A 24,663-nucleotide genomic window follows, 5' to 3' on the forward strand; every position below is an offset into this window, starting at 1 on the left:
ACGGCGATGGGTCATATTTTGCCCAAATCCCCCTGCAGTTTTCAAAATGTCTGAAATGTCGGAAATTTGACTCCTGAGCGTGATTTTTGAGCCGAATCTTGACACTCTGCCCCTATTTTCAGTTTCAAATTACGACGTTTCATACCGAAAATATGCCAATTATTGAAAACGGCGCTGGGTCATATTTTGCCCAAACCCCCCTGCAGTTTTCAAAATGTCTGAAATGTCTGAAATTTAACTCCTGAGCGTGATTTTTGAGCCGAATTCTGACTCTCTGCACCTATTTTCAGTTTCAAATTACGACTTTTATACAGAAAATATGCCAATTACTGAAAACGGCGATGGGTCATATTTTGCCCAAACCCCCCTGCAGTTTTCAAAATGTCTGAAATGTCGGAAATTTGACTTCTGAGCGTGATTTTTTATCCGAATTCTGTCTCTCTGCACCTATTTTCAGTTTCAAATTTCGACTTTTTATACCGAAAATATGCCAATTACTGAAAACGGCGATGGGTCATATTTTGCACAAACCCCCCTGCAGTTTTCAAAATGTCTGAAATTTCGGAAATTTGACTCCTGAGCGTGATTTTTGAGCCGAATTCTGACTCTCTGCACCTATTTTCAGTTTCAAATTACGACGTTTCATACCGAGAATATTCCAATTACTGTAAACAGCGATGGGTCATATTTTGCCCAAACCCCCCTGCAGTTTTCAAAATGTCTGAAATGTCGGAAATTTGACTCCTGAGCATGATTTTTGACCCGAATTCTGACTTTCTGCACCTTTTCTCACTTTCAAATTACGACTTTTTATACCGAAAATATGCCAATTACTGAAAACGACGATGGGTCATATTTTGCCCAAATCCCCCTGCAGTTTTTAAAATGTCTGAAATGTCGGAAATTTGACTCTTGAGCGTGATTTTTGAGCCGAATTCTGACACTCTGCCCGTATTTTCAGTTTCAAATTACGACGTTTCATACCGAAAATATGCCAATTACTGAAAACGGCAATGGGTCATATTTTGCCCAAACCCCCCTGCAGTTTTTAAAATGTCTGAAATGTCGGAAATTTGACTCCTGAGCGTGATTTTTGAGCCGAATTCTGACTCTCTGCACCTATTTTCAGTCTCAAATTACTACGTTTCATTCCGAAAATATGCCAATTACTGTAAACGGCGATGGGTCATATTTTGCCCAAACCCTCCTGCAGTTTTTAAAATGTCTGAAATGTCGGAAATTTGACTCCTGAGCGTGATTTTTTATCCGAATTCTGACTCTCTGCGCCTATTTTCAGTTTCAAATTACGACGTTTCATACCGAAAATATGCTAATTACTGTTAACGGCGATGGGTCATATTTTGCCCAAACCCCCCTGCAGTTTTTAAAATGTCTGAAATGTCGGAAATTTGACTCATGAGCGTGATTTTTGAGCCGAATTCTGACTCTCTGCACCTATTTTCAGTTTCAAATTACGACGTTTCATACCGAAAATATGCCAATTATTGAAAACGGCGCTGGGTCATATTTTGCACAAACCCCCCTGCAGTTTTCAAAATGTCTGAAATGTCTGAAATTTGACTCCTGAGCGTGATTTTTGAGCCGAATACTGACTCTCTGCACCTATTTTCAGTTTCAAATTACGACTTTTATACAGAAAATATGCCAATTACTGAAATCGGCGATGGGTCATATTTTGCCCAAACCCCCCTGCAGTTTTCAAAATGTCTGAAATGTCGGAAATTTGACTTCTGAGCGTGATTTTTTATCCGAATTCTGTCTCTCTGCACCTATTTTCAGTTTCAAATTTGACTCCTGAGCGTGATTTTTGAGCCGAATTCTGACTCTCTGCACCTATTTTCAGTTTCAAATTACGACGTTTCATACCGAGAATATTCCAATTACTGTAAACAGCGATGGGTCATATTTTGCCCAAACCCCCCTGCAGTTTTCAAAATGTCTGAAATGTCGGAAATTTGACTCCTGAGCATGATTTTTGACCCGAATTCTGACTTTCTGCACCTTTTCTCACTTTCAAATTACGACTTTTTATACCGAAAATATGCCAATTACTGAAAACGACGATGGGTCATATTTTGCCCAAATCCCCCTGCAGTTTTTAAAATGTCTGAAATGTCGGAAATTTGACTCCTGAGCGTGATTTTTGAGCCGAATTCTGACACTCTGCCCCTATTTTCAATTTCAAATTACGACGTTTCATACCGAAAATATGCCAATTACTGAAAACGGCGATGGGTCATATTTTGCCCAAACCCCCCTGCAGTTTTTAAAATGTCTGAAATGTCGGAAATTTGACTCCTGAGCGTGATTTTTGAGCCGAATTCTGACTCTCTGCACCTATTTTCAGTCTCAAATTACGACGTTTCATTCCGAAAATATGCCAATTATTGTAAACGGCGATGGGTCATATTTTGCCCAAACCCTCCTGCAGTTTTTAAAATGTCTGAAATGTCGGAAATTTGACTAATGAGCGTGATTTTTTATCTGAATTCTGACTCTCTGCGCCTATTTTCAGTTTCAAATTACGACGTTTCATACCGAAAATATGCTAATTACTGTTAACGGCGAAGGGTCATATTTTGCCCAAACCCCCCTGCAGTTTTCAAAATGTCTGAAATTTCGGAAATTTGACTCCTGAGCGTGATTTTTGAGCCGAATCCTGACTCTCTGCACCTATTTTCAGTTTCAAATTACGACGTTTCATACCGAAAATATGCCAATTACTGAAAACGGCGATGGGTCATATTTTGCCCAAACCCCCCTGCAGTTTTTAAAATGTCTGAAATGTCGGAAATTTGACTCCTGAGCGTGATTTTTGAGCCAAATTCTGACTCCCTGCACCTATTTTCAGTTTCAAATTACGACGTTTCATACCGAAAATATGCCAATTACTGTAAATGGCGATGGGTCATATTTTTCCCAAACTCCCCTGTAGTTTTCAAAATGTCTGAAATGTCGGAAATTTGAATCCTGAGCGGGATTTTTGAGCAAAATTCTGACTCCCTGCACCTATTTTCAGTTTCAAATTACGACGTTTCATACCGAAAATATGCCAATTACTGAAAACTGCGATGGGTCATATTTTGCCCAAACCCCCCTGCAGTTTTCAAAATGTCTGAAATGTCGGAAATTTGACTCCTGAGCGTGATTTTTGAGCCAAGTTCTGACTCCCTGCACCTATTTTCAGTTTCAAATTACGACGTTTCATACCGAGAATATTCCAATTACTGTAAACAGCGATGGGTCATATTTTGCCCAAACCCCCCTGCAGTTTTCAAAATGTCTGAAATGTCGGAAATTTGACTCCTGAGCATGATTTTTGAGCCGAATTCTGACTCTCTGCACCTTTTTTTACTTGCAAATTACGACTTTTTATACCGAAAATATGCCAATTACTGAAAACGGCGATGGGTCATATTTTGCCCAAATCCCCCTGCAGTTTTCAAAATGTCTGAAATGTCGGAAATTTGACTCCTGAGCGTGATTTTTGAGCCGAATCTTGACACTCTGCCCCTATTTTCAGTTTCAAATTACGACGTTTCATACCGAAAATATGCCAATTACTGAAAACGGCGATGGGTCATATTTTGCCCAAACCCCCCTGCAGTTTTCAAAATGTCTGAAATGTCTGAAATTTAACTCCTGAGCGTGATTTTTGAGCCGAATTCTGACTCTCTGCACCTATTTTCAGTTTCAAATTACGACTTTTATACAGAAAATATGCCAATTACTGAAAACGGCGATGGGTCATATTTTGCCCAAACCCCCCTGCAGTTTTCAAAATGTCTGAAATGTCGGAAATTTGACTTCTGAGCGTGATTTTTTATCCGAATTCTGTCTCTCTGCACCTATTTTCAGTTTCAAATTTCGACTTTTTATACCGAAAATATGCCAATTACTGAAAACGGCGATGGGTCATATTTTGCACAAACCCCCCTGCAGTTTTCAAAATGTCTGAAATTTCGGAAATTTGACTCCTGAGCGTGATTTTTGAGCCGAATTCTGACTCTCTGCACCTATTTTCAGTTTCAAATTACGACGTTTCATACCGAGAATATTCCAATTACTGTAAATAGCGATGGGTCATATTTTGCCCAAACCCCCCTGCAGTTTTCAAAATGTCTGAAATGTCGGAAATTTGACTCCTGAGCATGATTTTTGACCCGAATTCTGACTTTCTGCACCTTTTCTCACTTTCAAATTACGACTTTTTATACCGAAAATATGCCAATTACTGAAAACGACGATGGGTCATATTTTGCCCAAATCCCCCTGCAGTTTTTAAAATGTCTGAAATGTCGGAAATTTGACTCTTGAGCGTGATTTTTGAGCCGAATTCTGACACTCTGCCCGTATTTTCAGTTTCAAATTACGACGTTTCATACCGAAAATATGCCAATTACTGAAAACGGCAATGGGTCATATTTTGCCCAAACCCCCCTGCAGTTTTTAAAATGTCTGAAATGTCGGAAATTTGACTCCTGAGCGTGATTTTTGAGCCGAATTCTGACTCTCTGCACCTATTTTCAGTCTCAAATTACTACGTTTCATTCCGAAAATATGCCAATTACTGTAAACGGCGATGGGTCATATTTTGCCCAAACCCTCCTGCAGTTTTTAAAATGTCTGAAATGTCGGAAATTTGACTCCTGAGCGTGATTTTTTATCCGAATTCTGACTCTCTGCGCCTATTTTCAGTTTCAAATTACGACGTTTCATACCGAAAATATGCTAATTACTGTTAACGGCGATGGGTCATATTTTGCCCAAACCCCCCTGCAGTTTTTAAAATGTCTGAAACGTCGGAAATTTGACTCATGAGCGTGATTTTTGAGCCGAATTCTGACTCTCTGCACCTATTTTCAGTTTCAAATTACGACGTTTCATACCGAAAATATGCCAATTATTGAAAACGGCGCTGGGTCATATTTTGCCCAAACCCCCCTGCAGTTTTCAAAATGTCTGAAATGTCTGAAATTTGACTCCTGAGTGTGATTTTTGAGCCGAATTCTGACTCTCTGCACCTATTTTCAGTTTCAAATTACGACTTTTATACAGCAAATATGCCAATTACTGAAAACGGCGATGGGTCATATTTTGCCCAAACCCCCCTGCAGTTTTCAAAATGTCTGAAATGTCGGAAATTTGACTCCTGAACATGATTTTTGAGCCGAATCCTGACTCTCTGCACCTATTTTCAGTTTCAAATTACGACGTTTCATACCGAAAATATGCCAATTACTGAAAACGGCGATGGGTCATATTTTGCCCAAACCCCCCCTGCAGTTTTTAAAATGTCTGAAATGTCGGAAATTTGACTCCTGAGCGTGATTTTTGAGCCAAATTCTGACTCCCTGCACCTATTTTCAGTTTCAAATTACGACGTTTCATACCGAAAATATGCCAATTACTGTTAACGGCGATGGGTCATATTTTTCCCAAACTCCCCTGTAGTTTTCAAAATGTCTGAAATGTCGGAAATTTGACTCCTGAGCGGGATTTTTGAGCCGAATTCTGACTCTCTGCACCTATTTTCAGTTTCAAATTACGACTTTTTATATCGAAAATATGCCAATTACTGAAAACGGCGATGGGTCATTTTTTGCCCAAACACCCCCCTGCAGTTTTCAAAATGTCTGAAATGTCGGAAATTTGACTCCTGAACGTGATTTTTGAGCCGAATTATGACTCTCTGCACCTATTTTCAGTTTCAAATTACGACTTTTTATACAGAAAATATGCCAATTACTGAAAACTGCGATGGGTCATATTTTGCCCAAACCCCCCTGCAGTTTTCAAAATGTCTGAAATGTCGGAAATTTGACTCCTGAGCGTGATTTTTGAGCCAAATTCTGACTCCCTGCACCTATTTTCAGTTTCAAATTACGACGTTTCATACCGAGAATATTCCAATTACTGTAAACAGCGATGGGTCATATTTTGCCCAAACCCCCCTGCAGTTTTCAAAATGTCTGAAATGTCGGAAATTTGACTCCTGAGCATGATTTTTGAGCCGAATTCTGACTCTCTGCACCTTTTTTTACTTGCAAATTACGACTTTTTATACCGAAAATATGCCAATTACTGAAAACGGCGATGGGTCATATTTTGCCCAAATCCCCCTGCAGTTTTTAAAATGTCTGAAATGTCGGAAATTTGACTCCTGAGCGTGATTTTTGAGCCGAATCTTGACACTCTGCCCCTATTTTCAGTTTCAAATTACGACGTTTCATACCGAAAATATGCTAATTACTGTTAACGGCGATGGGTCATATTTTGCCCAAACCCCCTTGCAGTTTTTAAAATGTCTGAAATGTCGGAAATTTGACTCATGAGCGTGATTTTTGAGCCGAATTCTGACTCTCTGCACCTATTTTCAGTTTCAAATTACGACGTTTCATACCGAAAATATGCCAATTATTGAAAACCGCGCTGGGTCATATTTTGCCAAAACCCCCCTGCAGTTTTCAAAATGTCTGAAATGTCTGAAATTTGACTCCTGAGCGTGATTTTTGAGCCGAATTCTGACTCTCTGCACCTATTTTCAGTTTCAAATTACGACTTTTATACAGAAAATATGCCAATTACTGAAAACGGCGATGGGTCATATTTTGCCCAAACCCCCCTGCAGTTTTCAAAATGTCTGAAATGTCGGAAATTTGACTCCTGAGCGTGATTTTTGAGCCGAATTCTGACTCTCTGCACCTATTTTCAGTTTCAAATTACGAAGTTTCATTCCGAAAATATGCCAATTACTGAAAACGGCGATGGGTCATATTTTGCCCAAACCCCCCTGCAGTTTTTAAAATGTCTGAAGTGTCGGAAATTTGACTCCTGAGCGTGATTTTTGAGCCAAATTCTGACTCCCTTCACCTATTTTCAGTTTCAAATTACGACGTTCCATACCGAAAATATGCCAATTACTGTAAACGGCGATAGGTCATATTTTTCCCAAACCCCCCTGTAGTTTTAAAAATGTCTGAAATGTCGGAAATTTGACTCCTGAGCGGGATTTTTTATCCGAATTCTGACTCGTTGCACCTATTTTCAGTTTCAAATTACGACTTTTTATACCGAAAATATGCCAATTACTGAAAACGGCGATGGGTCATATTTTGCCCAAACCCCCGTGCAGTTTTCAAAATGTCTGAAATGTCGGAAATTTGACTCCTGAGCGTGATTTTTGAGCCAAATTCTGACTCCCTGCACCTATTTTCAGTCTCAAATTACGACGTTTCATACCGAAAATATGCCAATTACTGTAAACGGCGATGGGTCATATTTTTCCCAAACCCCCCTGTAGTTTTCAAAATGTCTGAAATGTCGGAAATTTGACTCCTGAGCGGGATTTTTGAGCCGAATTCTGACTCTCTGCACCTATTTTCAGTTTCAAATTACGACTTTTTATATCGAAAATATGCCAATTATTGAAAACAGCGATGGGTCATATTTTGCCCAAACACCCCCCTGCAGTTTTCAAAATGTCTGAAATGTCGGAAATTTGACTCCTGAGCATGATTTTTGAGCCGAATTCTGACTCTCTGCATCTTTTTTCACTTTCAAATTACGACTTTTTATACCAAAAATATGCCAATTACTGAAAACGGCGATGGGTCATATTTGGCCAAATCCCCCTGCAGTTTTTAAAATGTCTGAAATGTCGGAAATTTGACTCCTGAGCGTGATTTTTGAGCCGAATCTTGACACTCTGCCCCTATTTTCAGTTTCAAATTACGTCGTTTCATACCGAAAATATGCTAATTACTGTTAACGGCGATGGGTCATATTTTGCCCAAACCCCCCTGCAGTTTTTAAAATGTCTGAAATGTCGGAAATTTGACTCATGAGCGTGATTTTTGAGCCGAATTCTGACTCTCTGCACCTATTTTCAGTTTCAAATTACGACGTTTCATACCGAAAATATGCCAATTATTGAAAACCGCGCTGGGTCATATTTTGCCCAAACCCCCCTGCAGTTTTCAAAATGTCTGAAATGTCGGAAATTTGACTCCTGAGCGTGATTTTTGAGCCAAATTCTGACTCTCTGCACCTATTTTCAGTTTCAAATTACGACGTTTCATACCGAAAATATGCCAATTACTGAAAACGGCGATGGGTCATATTTTGAACAAACCCCCCTGCAGTTTTTAAAATGTCTGAAGTGTCGGAAATTTGACTCCTGAGCGTGATTTTTGAGCCAAATTCTGACTCCCTTCACTTATTTTCAGTTTCAAATTACGACGTTTCATACCGAAAATATGCCAATTACTGTAAACGGCGATGGGTCATATTTTTCCCAAACCCCCCTGTAGTTTTAAAAATGTCTGAAATGTCGGAAATTTGACTCCTGAGCGGGATTTTTGAGCCGAATTCTGACTCTCTGCACCTATTTTCAGTTTCAAATTACGACTTTTTATATCGAAAATATGCCAATTACTGAAAACGGCGATGGGTCATATTTTGCCCAAACACCCCCCTGCAGTTTTCAAAATGTCTGAAATGTCGGAAATTTGACTCCTGAGCGTGATTTTTGAGCCGAATTCTGACTCTCTGCACCTATTTTCAGTTTCAAATTACGACTTTTTATACCAAAAATATGTCAATTACTGAAAACGGCAATGGGTAATATTTTGCCCAAACCCCCCGTGCAGTTTTCAAAATGTCTGAAATGTCGGAAATTTGACTCCTGAGCGGGATTTTTGAGCCGAATTCTGACTCCTTGCACCTTTTTTCAGTTTCATATTACGAAGTTTCATACCGAAAATATGCCAATTACTGTAAACGGCGGTGGGTCATATTTTGCCCAAACCCCCCTGCAGTTTTCAAAATGTCTGAAATGTCGGAAATTTGACTGCTGAGCGTGATTTTTTATCCGAATTCTGACTCGTTGCACCTATTTTCAGTTTCAAATTACGACTTTTTATACCGAAAATATGCCAATTACTGAAAACGGCGATGGGTCATATTTTGCCCAAACCCCCCTGTAGTTTTCAAAATGTCTGAAATGTCGGAAATTTGACTCCTGAGGGTGATTTTTGAGCCGAATTCTGACTCTGCACCTATTTTCAGTTTCAAATTATGACGTTTCATACCGAAAATATGCCAATTACTGTAAACGGCGATGGGTCATATTTTGCCCAAACCCCCCAGCAGTTTTCAAAATGTCTAAAATGTCGGAAATTTGACCCCTGAGCGTGATTTTTTAGCCGAATTCTGACTCTCTGCACCTTTTTTCAGTTTCAAATTACGACTTTTTATACCGAAAATATGCCAATTACTGAAAACGGCGATGGGTCATATTTTGACCAAACACCCCCCTGCAGTTTTCAAAATGTCTGAAATGTCGGAAGTTTGACTCCTGAACGTGATTTTTGAGCCGATTTCTGACTCTCTGCACCTATTTTCAGTTTCAAATTACGACGTTTCGTACCGAAAATATGCCAATTACTAAAAACGGCAATGGGTCATATTTTGCCCAAACCCCCCTGCAGTTTTCAAAATGTCTGAAATGTCGGAAATTTGACTCCTGAGTGTGATTTTTGAGCCGAATTCTGACTCTCTGCATCTATTTTCAGTTTCAAATTACGACGTTTCATACCGAAAATATGCCAATTACTGAAAACGGCGATGGGTCATATTTTGACCAAACCCCCCTGCAATTTTTCAAATGTCTGAAATGTCGGAAATTTGACTCCTGAGCTTGATTTTTGAGCAAAATTCTGACTCTCTGCACCTATTTTCAGTTTCAAAGTACGACGTTTCATACCGAAAATATGCCAATTACTGTAAACGGCGATGGATCATATTTTGCCCAAACCCCCCCTGCAGTTTTCAAAATGTCTGAAATGTCGGAAATTTGACTCCTGAGCGTGATTTTTGAGCCGAATTCTGACTCTCTGCACCTATTTTCAGTTTCAAATTACGACTTTTTATACCAAAAATATGCCAATTACTGAAAACGGCATTGGGTAATATTTTGCCCAAACCCCCCTGCAGTTTTCAAAATGTCGGAAATGTCGGAAATTTGACTCCTGAGCGGGATTTTTGAGCCGAATTCTGACTCTCTGCACCTTTTTTCAGTTTCAAATTACGAAGTTTCATACCGAAAATATGCCAATTACTGTAAACGGCGGTGGGTCATATTTTGCCCAAACCCCCCTGCAGTTTTCAAAATGTCTGAAATGTCGGAAATTTGACTCCTGAGCGTGATTTTTTATCCGAATTCTGACTCGTTGCACCTATTTTCAGTTTCAAATTACGACTTTTTATATCGAAAATATGCCAATTACTGAAAACGGCGATGGGTCATATTTTGCCCAAACCCCCCTGCAGTTTTCAAAATGTCTGAAATGTCGGAAATTTGACTCCTGAACGTGATTTTTGAGCCGAATTCTGACTCACTGCACCTATTTTCAGTTTCAAATTACGACTTTTTATACCGAAAATATGCCAATTACTGAAAACGGCGATGGGTCATATTTTGCCCAAACCCCCCTGCAGTTTTCAAAATGTCTGAAATTTCGGAAATTTGATTCCTGAGCGTGATTTTTGAGCCGAATTCTGACTCTCTGCACCTATTTTCAGTTTGAAATTACGACGTTTCATACCGAAAATATGCAAATTACTGAAAACGGCGATGGGTCATATTTTGCTCAAACCCTTCTGCAGTTTTCAAAATGTCTGAAATGTCGGAAATTTGACTCCTGAGCGTGATTTTTTATGCAAATTCTGTCTCTCTGCACCTATTTTCAGTTTCAAATTACGACTTTTTATACCGAAAATATGCCAATTACTGAAAACGGCGATGGGTCATATTTTGCCCAAACCCCCCTGCTGTTTTCAAAATGTCTGAAATTTCGGAAATTTGACTCCTGAGCGTGATTTTTGAGCCGAATTCTGACTCTCTGCACCTATTTTCAGTTTGAAATTACGACGTTTCATACCGAAAATATGCAAATTACTGAAAACGGCGATGGGTCATATTTTGCTCAAACCCCCCTGCAGTTTTTAAAATGTCTGAAATGTCGGAAATTTGACTCCTGAGCGTGATTTTTGAGCCTAACTCTGAATCTCTGCACCTATTTTCAGTTTCAAATTACGACGTTTCATACCGAGAATATTCCAATTACTGTAAACAGCGATGGGTCATATTTTGCCCAAACACCCCTGCAGTTTTCAAAATGTCTGAAATGTCGGAAATTTGACTCCTGAGCGTGAGTTTTTAGCCGAATTCTGACTCTCTGCACCTTTTTTCAGTTTCAAATTACGACTTTTTATACCGAAAATATGCCAATTACTGAAAACGGCGATGGGTCATATTTTGCCCAAATCCCCCTGCAGTTTTTAAAATGTCTGAAATGTCGGAAATTTGACTCCTGAGCGTGATTTTTTTATCAGAATTCTGACTCTCTGCACCTATTTTCAGTTTCAAATTACGACTTTTTATATCGAAAATATGCCAATTACTGAAAACGGCGATGGGTCATATTTTGCCCAAACCCCCCTGCAGTTTTTAAAATGTCTGAAATGTCGGAAATTTGAGTCATGAGCGTGATTTTTGAGCCGAATTCTGACTCTCTGCACCTATTTTCAGTTTCAAATTACGAAGTTTCATACCGAAATTATGCTAATTACTGTAAACGGCGATGGGTCATATTTTGCCCAAACCCCCCTGCAGTTCTTAAAATGTCTGAAATGTCGGAAATTTGACTCATGAGCGTGATTTTTGAGCCGAATTCTGACTCTCTGCACCTATTTTCAGTTTCAAATTACGACGTTTCATACCGAAAATATGCCAATTATTTAAAACGGCTCTGGGTCATATTTTGCCCAAACCCCCCTGCAGTTTTCAAAATGTCTGAAATGTCTGAAATTTGACTCCTGAGCGTGATTTTTGAGCCGAATTCTGACTCTCTGCACCTATTTTCAGTTTCAAATTACGACTTTTTATACAGAAAATATGCCAATTACTAAAAACGGCGATGGATCATATTTTGCCCAAACCCCCCTGCAGTTTTCAAAATGTCTGAAATGTCGGAAATTTTACTCCTGAGCGTGATTTTTGAGCCGAATTCTGAGTCTCTGCACCTATTTTCAGTTTCAAATTACGACTTTTTATACCAAAAATATGCCGATTACTGAAAACGGCATTGGGTAATATTTTGCCCAAACCCCTCTGCAGTTTTCAAAATGTCTGAAATGTCGGAAATTTGACTCCTGAGCGGGATTTTTGAGCCAAATTCTGACTCTCTGCACCTTTTTTCAGTTTCAAATTACGACGTTTCATACCGAAAATATGCCAATTACTGTAAACGGCGGTGGGTCATATTTTTCTCAAACCCCCCTGCAGTTTTCAAAATGTCTGAAATGTCGGAAATTTGACTCCTGAGCGTGATTTTATATCCGAATTCTGACTCGTTGCACCTATTTTCAGTTTCAAATTACGACGTTTTATATCGAAAATAGGCCAATTACTGAAAACGGCGATGGGTCATATTTTGCCCAAACCCCCCCTGCAGTTTTCAAAATGTCTGAAATGTCGGAATTTTGACTCCTGAGCGTGATTTTTGAGCCGAATTCTGACTCACTGCACCTATTTTCAGTTTCAAATTACGACTTTTTATACCGAAAATATATCAATTACTGAAAACAGCGATGGGTCATATTTTGCCCAAACCCCCCTGCAGTTTTCAAAATGTCTAAAAATTTCGGAAATTTGACTCTTGAGCGTGATTTTTGAGCCGAATTCTGACTCTCTGCACCTATTTTCAGTATGAAATTACGACGTTTCATACCGAAAATATGCCAATTACTGTAAACGGCGATGGGTCATATTTTTCCCAAACCCCCCTGTAGTTTTAAAAATGTCTGAAATGTCGGAAATTTGACTCCTGAGCGGGATTTTTGAGCCGAATTCTGACTCTTTGCACCTATTTTCAGTTTCAAATTACGACTTTTTATATCGAAAATATGCCAATTACTGAAAACGGCGATGGGTCATATTTTGCCCAAACACCCCCCTGCAGTTTTCAAAATGTCTGAAATGTCGGAAATTTGACTCCTGAGCGTGATTTTTTATCCGAATTCTGACTCGTTGCACCTATTTTCAGTTTCAAATTACGAATTTTTATACCGAAAATATGCCAATTACTGAAAACGGCGATGGGTCATATTTTGCCCAAACCCCCGTGCAGTTTTTAAAATGTCTGAAATGTCGGAAATTTGACTCCTGAGCGTGATTTTTGAGCCAAATTCTGACCCCCTGCACCTATTTTCAGTTTCAAATTACGACGTTTCATACCGAAAATATGCCAATTACTGTAAACGGCGATGGGTCATATTTTTCCCAAACCCCCCTGTAGTTTTCAAAATGTCTGAAATGTCGGAAATTTGACTCCTGAGCGGGATTTTTGAGCCGAATTCTGACTCTCTGCACCTATTTTCAGTTTCAAATTACGTCTTTTTATATCGAAAATATGCCAATTACTGAAAACGGCGATTGGTCATATTTTGCCCAAACACCCCCCTGCAGTTTTCAAAATGTCTGAAATGTCGGAAATTTGACTCCTGAACGTGATTTTTGAGCCGAATTATGACTCTCTGCACCTATTTTCAGTTTCAAATTACGACTTTTTATACAGAAAATATGCCAATTACTGAAAACGGCGATGGGTCATATTTTGCCCAAACCCCCCTGCAGTTTTCAAAATGTTTGAAATGTCGGGAATTTGACTCCTGAGCGTGATTTTTGAGCCGAATTTTGACTCTCTGCACCTATTTTCAGTTTCAAATTACGACTTTTTATACCAAAAATATGTCAATTACTGAAAACGGCAATGGGTAATATTTTGCCCAAACCCCCCGTGCAGTTTTCAAAATGTCTGAAATGTCGGAAATTTGACTCCTGAGCGGGATTTTTGAGCCGAATTCTGACTCCTTGCACCTTTTTTTCAGTTTCATATTACGAAGTTTCATACCGAAAATATGCCAATTACTGTAAACGGCGGTGGGTCATATTTTGCCCAAACCCCCCTGCAGTTTTCAAAATGTCTGAAATGTCGGAAATTTGACTGCTGAGCGTGATTTTTTATCCGAATTCTGACTCGTTGCACCTATTTTCAGTTTCAAATTACGACTTTTTATACCGAAAATATGCCAATTACTGAAAACGGCGATGGGTCATATTTTGCCCAAACCCCCCTGTAGTTTTCAAAATGTCTGAAATGTCGGAAATTTGACTCCTGAGGGTGATTTTTGAGCCGAATTCTGACTCTGCACCTATTTTCAGTTTCAAATTACGACGTTTCATACCGAAAATATGCCAATTACTGTAAACGGCGATGGGTCATATTTTGCCCAAACCCCCCAGCAGTTTTCAAAATGTCTAAAATGTCGGAAATTTGACCCCTGAGCGTGATTTTTTAGCCGAATTCTGACTCTCTGCACCTTTTTTCAGTTTCAAATTACGACTTTTTATACCGAAAATATGCCAATTACTGAAAACGGCGATGGGTCATATTTTGACCAAACACCCCCCTGCAGTTTTCAAAATGTCTGAAATGTCGGAAATTTGACTCCTGAACGTGATTTTTGAGCCGATTTCTGACTCTCTGCACCTATTTTCAGTTTCAAATTACGACGTTTCGTACCGAAAATATGCCAATTACTAAAAACGGCAATGGGTCATATTTTGCCCAAACCCCCCTGCTGTTTTTAAAATGTCAGAAATGTCGGAAATTTGACTCCTGAGCGTGATTTTTGAGCCGAATTCTGACTCTCTGCACCTTTTTTGAGTTTCAAATTACGAATTTTTATACAGAAAATATGCCAATTACTGAAAACGGCGATGGGTCATATTTTGCCCAAACCCCCCTGCAGTTTTCAAAATGTCTGAAATGTCGGAAATTTGACTCCTGAGTGTGATTTTTGAGCCGAATTCTGACTCTCTGCATCTATTTTCAGTGTCAAATTACGACGTTTCATACCGAAAATATGCCAATTACTGAAAACGGCGATGGGTCATATTTTGACCAAACCCCCCTGCAATTTTTCAAATGTCTGAAATGTCGGAAATTTGACTCCTGAGCTTGATTTTTGAGCAAAATTCTGACTCTCTGCACCTATTTTCAGTTTCAAAGTACGACGTTTCATACCGAAAATATGCCAATTACTGTAAACGGCGATGGATCATATTTTGCCCAAACCCCCCCTGCAGTTTTCAAAATGTCTGAAATGTCGGAAATTTGACTCCTGAGCGTGATTTTTGAGCCGAATTCTGACTCTCTGCACCTATTTTCAGTTTCAAATTACGACTTTTTATACCAAAAATATGCCAATTACTGAAAACGGCATTGGGTAATATTTTGCCCAAACCCCCCTGCAGTTTTCAAAATGTCGGAAATGTCGGAAATTTGACTCCTGAGCGGGATTTTTGAGCCGAATTCTGACTCTCTGCACCTTTTTTCAGTTTCAAATTACGAAGTTTCATACCGAAAATATGCCAATTACTGTAAACGGCGGTGGGTCATATTTTGCCCAAACCCCCCTGCAGTTTTCAAAATGTCTGAAATGTCGGAAATTTGACTCCTGAGCGTGATTTTTTATCCGAATTCTGACTCGTTGCACCTATTTTCAGTTTCAAATTACGACTTTTTATATCGAAAATATGCCAATTACTGAAAACGGCGATGGGTCATATTTTGCCCAAACCCCCCTGCAGTTTTCAAAATGTCTGAAATGTCGGAAATTTGACTCCTGAACGTGATTTTTGAGCCGAATTCTGACTCACTGCACCTATTTTCAGTTTCAAATTACGACTTTTTATACCGAAAATATGCCAATTACTGAAAACGGCGATGGGTCATATTTTGCCCAAACCCCCCTGCAGTTTTCAAAATGTCTGAAATTTCGGAAATTTGATTCCTGAGCGTGATTTTTGAGCCGAATTCTGACTCTCTGCACCTATTTTCAGTTTGAAATTACGACGTTTCATACCGAAAATATGCTAATTACTGTAAACGGCGATGGGTCATATTTTGCTCAAACCCCCCTGCAGTTTTCAAAATGTCTGAAATGTCGGAAATTTGACTCCTGAGCGTGATTTTTGAGCCTAACTCTGAATCTCTGCACCTATTTTCAGTTTCAAATTACGACGTTTCATACCGAGAATATTCCAATTACTGTAAACAGCGATGGGTCATATTTTGCCCAAACACCCCTGCAGTTTTCAAAATGTCTGAAATGTCGGAAATTTGACTCCTGAGCGTGAGTTTTTAGCCGAATTCTGACTCTCTGCACCTTTTTTCAGTTTCAAATTACGACTTTTTATACCGAAAATATGCCAATTACTGAAAACGGCGATGGGTCATATTTTGCCCAAATCCCCCTGCAGTTTTTAAAATGTCAGAAATGTCGGAAATTTGACTCCTGAGCGTGATTTTTTTATCAGAATTCTGACTCTCTGCACCTATTTTCAGTTTCAAATTACGACTTTTTATATCGAAAATATGCCAATTACTGAAAACGGCGATGGGTCATATTTTGCCCAAACCCCCCTGCAGTTTTTAAAATGTCTGAAATGTCGGAAATTTGAGTCTTGAGCGTGATTTTTGAGCCGAATTCTGACTCTCTGCACCTATTTTCAGTTTCAAATTACGACGTTTCATACCGAAATTATGCTAATTACTGTAAACGGCGATGGGTCATATTTTGCCCAAACCCCCCTGCAGTTCTTAAAATGTCTGAAATGTCGGAAATTTGACTCATGAGCGTGATTTTTGAGCCGAATTCTGACTCTCTGCACCTATTTTCAGTTTCAAATTACGACGTTTCATACCGAAAATATGCCAATTATTTAAAACGGCTCTGGGTCATATTTTGCCCAAACCCCCCTGCAGTTTTCAAAATGTCTGAAATGTCTGAAATTTGACTCCTGAGCGTGATTTTTGAGCCGAATTCTGACTCTCTGCACCTATTTTCAGTTTCAAATTACGACTTTTTATACAGAAAATATGCCAATTACTAAAAACGGCGATGGATCATATTTTGCCCAAACCCCCCTGCAGTTTTCAAAATGTCTGAAATGTCGGAAATTTGACTCCTGAGCGTGATTTTTGAGCCGAATTCTGACTCTCTGCACCTATTTTCAGTTTCAAATTACGACTTTTTATACCAAAAATATGCCGATTACTGAAAACGGCATTGGGTAATATTTTGCCCAAACCCCTCTGCAGTTTTTAAAATGTCTGAAATGTCGGAAATTTGACTCCTGAGCGGGATTTTTGAGCCGAATTCTGACTCTCTGCACCTTTTTTCAGTTTCAAATTACGACGTTTCATACCGAAAATATGCCAATTACTGTAAACGGCGGTGGGTCATATTTTTCTCAAACCCCCCTGCAGTTTTCAAAATGTCTGAAATGTCGGAAATTTGACTCCTGAGCGTGATTTTATATCCGAATTCTGACTCGTTGCACCTATTTTCAGTTTCAAATTACGACTTTTTATATCGAAAATAGGCCAATTACTGAAAACGGCGATGGGTCATATTTTGCCCAAACCCCCCCTGCAGTTTTCAAAATGTCTGAAATGTCGGAATTTTGACTCCTGAGCGTGATTTTTGAGCCGAATTCTGACTCACTGCACCTATTTTCAGTTTCAAATTACGACTTTTTATACCGAAAATATATCAATTACTGAAAACAGCGATGGGTCATATTTTGCCCAAACCCCCCTGCAGTTTTCAAAATGTCTAAAAATTTCGGAAATTTGACTCCTGAGCGTGATTTTTGAGCCGAATTCTGACTCTCTGCACCTATTTTCAGTATGAAATTACGACGTTTCATACCGAAAATATGCAAATTACTGAAAACGGCGATGGGTCATATTTTGCTCAAACCCTCCTGCAGTTTTCAAAATGTCTGAAATGTCGGAAATTTGACTCCTGAGCGTGATTTTTGAACCGAATTCTGACTCTCTGCCCCAATTTTCAGTTTCAAATTATGAAGTTTCATACCGAGAATATGCCAATTACTGTAAGCAGCGATGGGTCATATTTTGCCCAAACCCCCCTGCAGTTTTCAAAATGTCTGAAATGTCGGAAATTTGACTCCTGAGCGTGATTTTTGAGCCAAATTCTAACTCTCTGCACCTTTTTTCAGTTTCAAATTACGACTTTTTATACCGAAAATATGCCAATTACTGAAAACGGCGATGGGTCATATTTTGCCCAAATCCCCCTGCAGTTTTTAAAATGTCTGAAATGTCGGAAATTTGACTCTTGAGCGTGAATTTTGAGCCGAATGCTGACTCTCTGCGCCTATTTTCAGTTTCAAATTACAACGTTTCATACCGAAAATATGCCAATTACTGAAAACGGCGATGGGTCATATTTTGCCCAAACCCCCCTGCAGTTTTCAAAATGTCTGAAATTTCGGAAATTTGACTCCTGAGCGTGATTTTTGAGCCGAATTCTGACTCTCTGCACCTATTTTCAGTTTGAAATTACGATGTTTCATACCGAAAATATGCAAATTACTGAAAACGGCGATGGGTCATATTTTGCTCAAACCCCCCTGCAGTTTTCAAAATGTCTGAAATGTCGGAAATTTGACTCCTGAGCGTGATTTTTGAGCCTAACTCTGAATCTCTGCACCTATTTTCAGTTTCAAATTACGACGTTTCATACCGAGAATATTCCAATTACTGTAAACAGCGATGGGTCATATTTTGCCCAAACACCCCTGCAGTTTTCAAAATGTCTGAAATGTCGGAAATTTGACTCCTGAGCGTGAGTTTTTAGCCGAATTCTGACTCTCTGCACCTTTTTTCAGTTTCAAATTACGACTTTTTATACCGAAAATATGCCAATTACTGAAAACGGCGATGGGTCATATTTTGCCCAAATCCCCCTGCAGTTTTTAAAATGTCAGAAATGTCGGAAATTTGACTCCTGAGCGTGATTTTTTTATCAGAATTCTGACTCTCTGCACCTATTTTCAGTTTCAAATTACGACTTTTTATATCGAAAATATGCCAATTACTGAAAACGGCGATGGGTCATATTTTGCCCAAACCCCCCTGCAGTTTTTAAAATGTCTGAAATGTCGGAAATTTGAGTCATGAGCGTGATTTTTGAGCCGAATTCTGACTCTCTGCACCTATTTTCAGTTTCAAATTACGACGTTTCATACCGAAATTATGCTAATTACTGTAAACGGCGATGGGTCATATTTTGCCCAAACCCCCCTGCAGTTCTTAAAATGTCTGAAATGTCGGAAATTTGACTCCTGAGCGGGATTTTTGAGCCGAATTCTGACTCTCTGCACCTTTTTTCAGTTTCAAATTACGACGTTTCATACCGAAAATATGCCAATTACTGTAAACGGCGGTGGGTCATATTTTTCTCAAACCCCCCTGCAGTTTTCAAAATGTCTGAAATGTCGGAAATTTGACTCCTGAGCGTGATTTTATATCCGAATTCTGACTCGTTGCACCTATTTTCAGTTTCAAATTACGACTTTTTATATCGAAAATAGGCCAATTACTGAAAACGGCGATGGGTCATATTTTGCCCAAACCCCCCCTGCAGTTTTCAAAATGTCTGAAATGTCGGAATTTTGACTCCTGAGCGTGATTTTTGAGCCGAATTCTGACTCACTGCACCTATTTTCAGTTTCAAATTACGACTTTTTATACCGAAAATATATCAATTACTGAAAACAGCGATGGGTCATATTTTGCCCAAACCCCCCTGCAGTTTTCAAAATGTCTAAAAATTTCGGAAATTTGACTCCTGAGCGTGATTTTTGAGCCGAATTCTGACTCTCTGCACCTATTTTCAGTATGAAATTACGACGTTTCATACCGAAAATATGCAAATTACTGAAAACGGCGATGGGTCATATTTTGCTCAAACCCTCCTGCAGTTTTCAAAATGTCTGAAATGTCGGAAATTTGACTCCTGAGCGTGATTTTTGAACCGAATTCTAACTCTCTGCCCCAATTTTCAGTTTCAAATTATGAAGTTTCATACCGAGAATATGCCAATTACTGTAAGCAGCGATGGGTCATATTTTGCCCAAACCCCCCTGCAGTTTTCAAAATGTCTGAAATGTCGGAAATTTGACTCCTGAGCGTGATTTTTGAGCCAAATTCTAACTCTCTGCACCTTTTTTCAGTTTCAAATTACGACTTTTTATACCGAAAATATGCCAATTACTGAAAACGGCGATGGGTCATATTTTGCCCAAATCCCCCTGCAGTTTTTAAAATGTCTGAAATGTCGGAAATTTGACTCTTGAGCGTGAATTTTGAGCCGAATGCTGACTCTCTGCGCCTATTTTCAGTTTCAAATTACAACGTTTCATACCGAAAATATGCCAATTACTGAAAACGGCGATGGGTCATATTTTGCCCAAACCCCTCTGCAGTTTTTAAAATGTCTGAAATGTCGGAAATTTGACTCCTGAGCGTGATTTTTGAGCCGAATTCTGACTCTCTGCACCTATTTTCAATTTCAAATTACGACTTTTTATATCGAAAATATGCCAATTACTGAAAACGGCGATGGGTCATATTTTGCCCAACCCCCCCCCCCCCCTGCAGTTTTCAAAATGTCTGAAATGTCGGAAATTTGACTCCTGAGCGTGATTTTTGAGCCGAATTCTGACTCGTTGCACCTATTTTCAGTTTCAAATTACGACTTTTTATATCGAAAATATGCCAATTACTGAAAACGGCGATGGGTCATATTTTGCCCAAACACCCCCTGCAGTTTTCAAAATGTCTGAAATGTCGGAAATTTGACTCCTGAACGTGATTTTTGAGCCGAATTCTGACTCTCTGCACCTATTTTCAGTTTCAAATTACGACGTTTCGTACCGAAAATATGCCAATTACTAAAAACGGCGATGGGTCATATTTTGCCCAAACCCCCCTGCAGTTTTTAAAATGTCTGAAATGTCGGAAATTTGAGTCATGAGCGTGATTTTTGAGCCGAATTCTGACTCTCTGCACCTATTTTCAGTTTCAAATTACGACGTTTCATACCGAAATTAAGCTAATTACTGTAAACGGCGATGGGTCATATTTTGCCCAAACCCCCCTGCAGTTCTTAAAATGTCTGAAATGTCGGAAATTTGACTCATGAGCGTGATTTTTGAGCCGAATTCTGACTCTCTGCACCTATTTTCAGTTTCAAATTACGACGTTTCATACCGAAAATATGCCAATTATTTAAAACGGCTCTGGGTCATATTTTGCCCAAGCCCCCCTGCAGTTTTCAAAATGTCTGAAATGTCTGAAATTTGACTCCTGAGCGTGATTTTTGAGCCGAATTCTGACTCTCAGCACCTATTTTCAGTTTCAAATTACGACTTTTTATACAGAAAATATGCCAATTACTAAAAACGGCGATGGATCATATTTTGCCCAAACCCCCCTGCAGTTTTCAAAATGTCTGAAATGTCGGAAAATTGACTCCTGAGCGTGATTTTTGAGCCGAATTCTGACTCTCTGCACCTATTTTCAGTTTCAAATTACTTTTTATACCAAAAATATGCCGATTACTGAAAACGGCATTGGGTAATATTTTGCCCAAACCCCTCTGCAGTTTTCAAAATGTCTGAAATGTCGGAAATTTGACTCCTGAGCGGGATTTTTGAGCCGAATTCTGACTCTCTGCACCTTTTTTCAGTTTCAAATTACGACGTTTCATACCGAAAATATGCCAATTACTGTAAACGGCGGTGGGTCATATTTTTCTCAAACCCCCCTGCAGTTTTCAAAATGTCTGAAATGTCGGAAATTTGACTCCTGAGCGTGATTTTTTATCCGAATTCTGACTCGTTGCACCTATTTTCAGTTTCAAATTACGACTTTTTATATCGAAAATAGGCCAATTACTGAAAACGGCGATGGGTCATATTTTGCCCAAACCCCCCCTGCAGTTTTCAAAATGTCTGAAATGTCGGAATTTTGACTCCTGAGCGTGATTTTTGAGCCGAATTCTGACTCACTGCACCTATTTTCAGTTTCAAATTACGACTTTTTATACCGAAAATATATCAATTACTGAAAACAGCGATGGGTCATATTTTGCCCAAACCCCCCTGCAGTTTTCAAAATGTCTAAAAATTTCGGAAATTTGACTCCTGAGCGTGATTTTTGAGCCGAATTCTGACTCTCTGCACCTATTTTCAGTATGAAATTACGACGTTTCATACCGAAAATATGCAAATTACTGAAAACGGCGATGGGTCATATTTTGCTCAAACCCTCCTGCAGTTTTCAAAATGTCTGAAATGTCGGAAATTTGACTCCTGAGCGTGATTTTTGAACCGAATTCTGACTCTGCCCCAATTTTCAGTTTCAAATTACGACGTTTCATACCGAGAATATGCCAATTACTGTATGCAGCGATGGGTCATATTTTGCCCAAACCCCCCTGCAGTTTTCAAAATGTCTGAAATGTCGGAAATTTGACTCCTGAGCGTGATTTTTTAGCCAAATTCTAACTCTCTGCACCTTTTTTCAGTTTCAAATTACGACTTTTTATACCGAAAATATGCCAATTACTGAAAACGGCGATGGGTCATATTTTGCCCAAATCCCCCTGCAGTTTTTAAAATGTCTGAAATGTCGGAAATTTGACTCTTGAGCGTGAATTTTGAGCCGAATGCTGACTCTCTGCGCCTATTTTCAGTTTCAAATTACAACGTTTCATACCGAAAATATGCCAATTACTGAAAACGGCGATGGGTCATATTTTGCCCAAACCCCCCTGCAGTTTTTAAAATGTCTGAAATGTCGGAAATTTGACTCCTGAGCGTGATTTTTGAGCCGAATTCTGACTCTCTGCACCTATTTTCAGTTTCAAATTACGACTTTTTATATCGAAAATATGCCAATTACTGAAAACGGCGATGGGTCATATTTTGCCCAAACCCCCCCCCCCCCCTGCAGTTTTCAAAATGTCTGAAATGTCGGAAATTTGACACCTGAGCGTGATTTTTGAGCCGAATTCTGACTCGTTGCACCTATTTTCAGTTTCAAATTACGACTTTTTATATCGAAAATATGCCAATTACTGAAAACGGCGATGGGTCATATTTTGCCCAAACCCCCCTGCAGTTTTCAAAATATCTGAAATGTCGGAAATTTGACTCCTGAGCGTGATTTTTGAGCCGAATTCTGACTCACTGCACCTATTTTCAGTTTCAAATTACGACTTTTTATACCGAAAATATGTCAATTACTGAAAACGGCGATGGGTCATATTTTGCCCAAACCCCCCTGCAGTTTTCAAAATGTCTGAAATTTCGGAAATTAGACTCCTGAGCGTGATTTTTGAGCCGAATTCTGACTCTCTGCACCTATTTTCAGTTTGAAATTACGACGTTTCATACAGAAAATATGCAAATTACTGACAACGGCGATGGGTCATATTTTGCTCAAACCCCCCTGCAGTTTTTAAAATGTCTGAAATGTCGGAAATTTGACTCCTGAGCGTGATTTTTGAGCCGAATTCTGACTCTCTGCACCTATTTTCAGTTTCAAATTACGACTTTTTATATCGAAAATATGCCAATTACTGAAAACGGCGATGGGTCATATTTTGCCCAAACCCCCCCCCCCCCCCCCTGCAGTTTTCAAAATGTCTGAAATGTCGGAAATTTGACTCCTGAGCGTGATTTTTGAGCCGAATTCTGACTCGTTGCACCTATTTTCAGTTTCAAATTACGACTTTTTATATCGAAAATATGCCAATTACTGAAAACGGCGATGGGTCATATTTTGCCCAAACCCCCCTGCAGTTTTCAAAATGTCTGAAATGTCGGAAATTTGACTCCTGAGCGTGATTTTTGAGCCGAATTCTGACTCACTGCACCTATTTTCAGTTTCAAATTACGACTTTTTATACCGAAAATATGTCAATTACTGAAAACGGCGATGGGTCATATTTTGCCCAAACCCCCCTGCAGTTTTCAAAATGTCTGAAATTTGACTCCTGAGCGTGATTTTTGAGCCGAATTCTGACTCACTGCACCTATTTTCAGTTTCAAATTACGACTTTTTATACCGAAAATATGTCAATTACTGAAAACGGCGATGGGTCATATTTTGCCCAAACCCCCCTGCAGTTTTCAAAATGTCTGAAATTTCGGAAATTAGACTCCTGAGCGTGATTTTTGAGCCGAATTCTGACTCTCTGCACCTATTTTCAGTTTGAAATTACGACGTTTCATACAGAAAATATGCAAATTACTGACAACGGCGATGGGTCATATTTTGCTCAAACCCCCCTGCAGTTTTCAAAATGTCTGAAATGTCGGAAATTTGACTCCTGAGCGTGATTTTTTATCCGAATTCTGTCTCTCTGCACCTATTTTCAGTTTCAAATTACGACGTTTCATACCGAGAATATGCCAATTACTGTAAACAGCGATGGGTCATATTTTGCCCAAACACCCCTGCAGTTTTCAAAATGTCTGAAATGTCGGAAATTTGACTCCTGAGCGTGAGTTTTTAGCCGAATTCTGACTCTCTGCACCTTTTTTCAGTTTCAAATTACGACTTTTTATACCAAAAATATGCCAATTACTGAAAACGGCGATGGGTCATATTTTGCCCAAATCCCCCTGCA

This window comes from Procambarus clarkii, chromosome 31 (genome assembly GCF_040958095.1).
Source record: "Procambarus clarkii isolate CNS0578487 chromosome 31, FALCON_Pclarkii_2.0, whole genome shotgun sequence".
Classification (NCBI taxonomy): domain Eukaryota; kingdom Metazoa; phylum Arthropoda; class Malacostraca; order Decapoda; family Cambaridae; genus Procambarus; species Procambarus clarkii.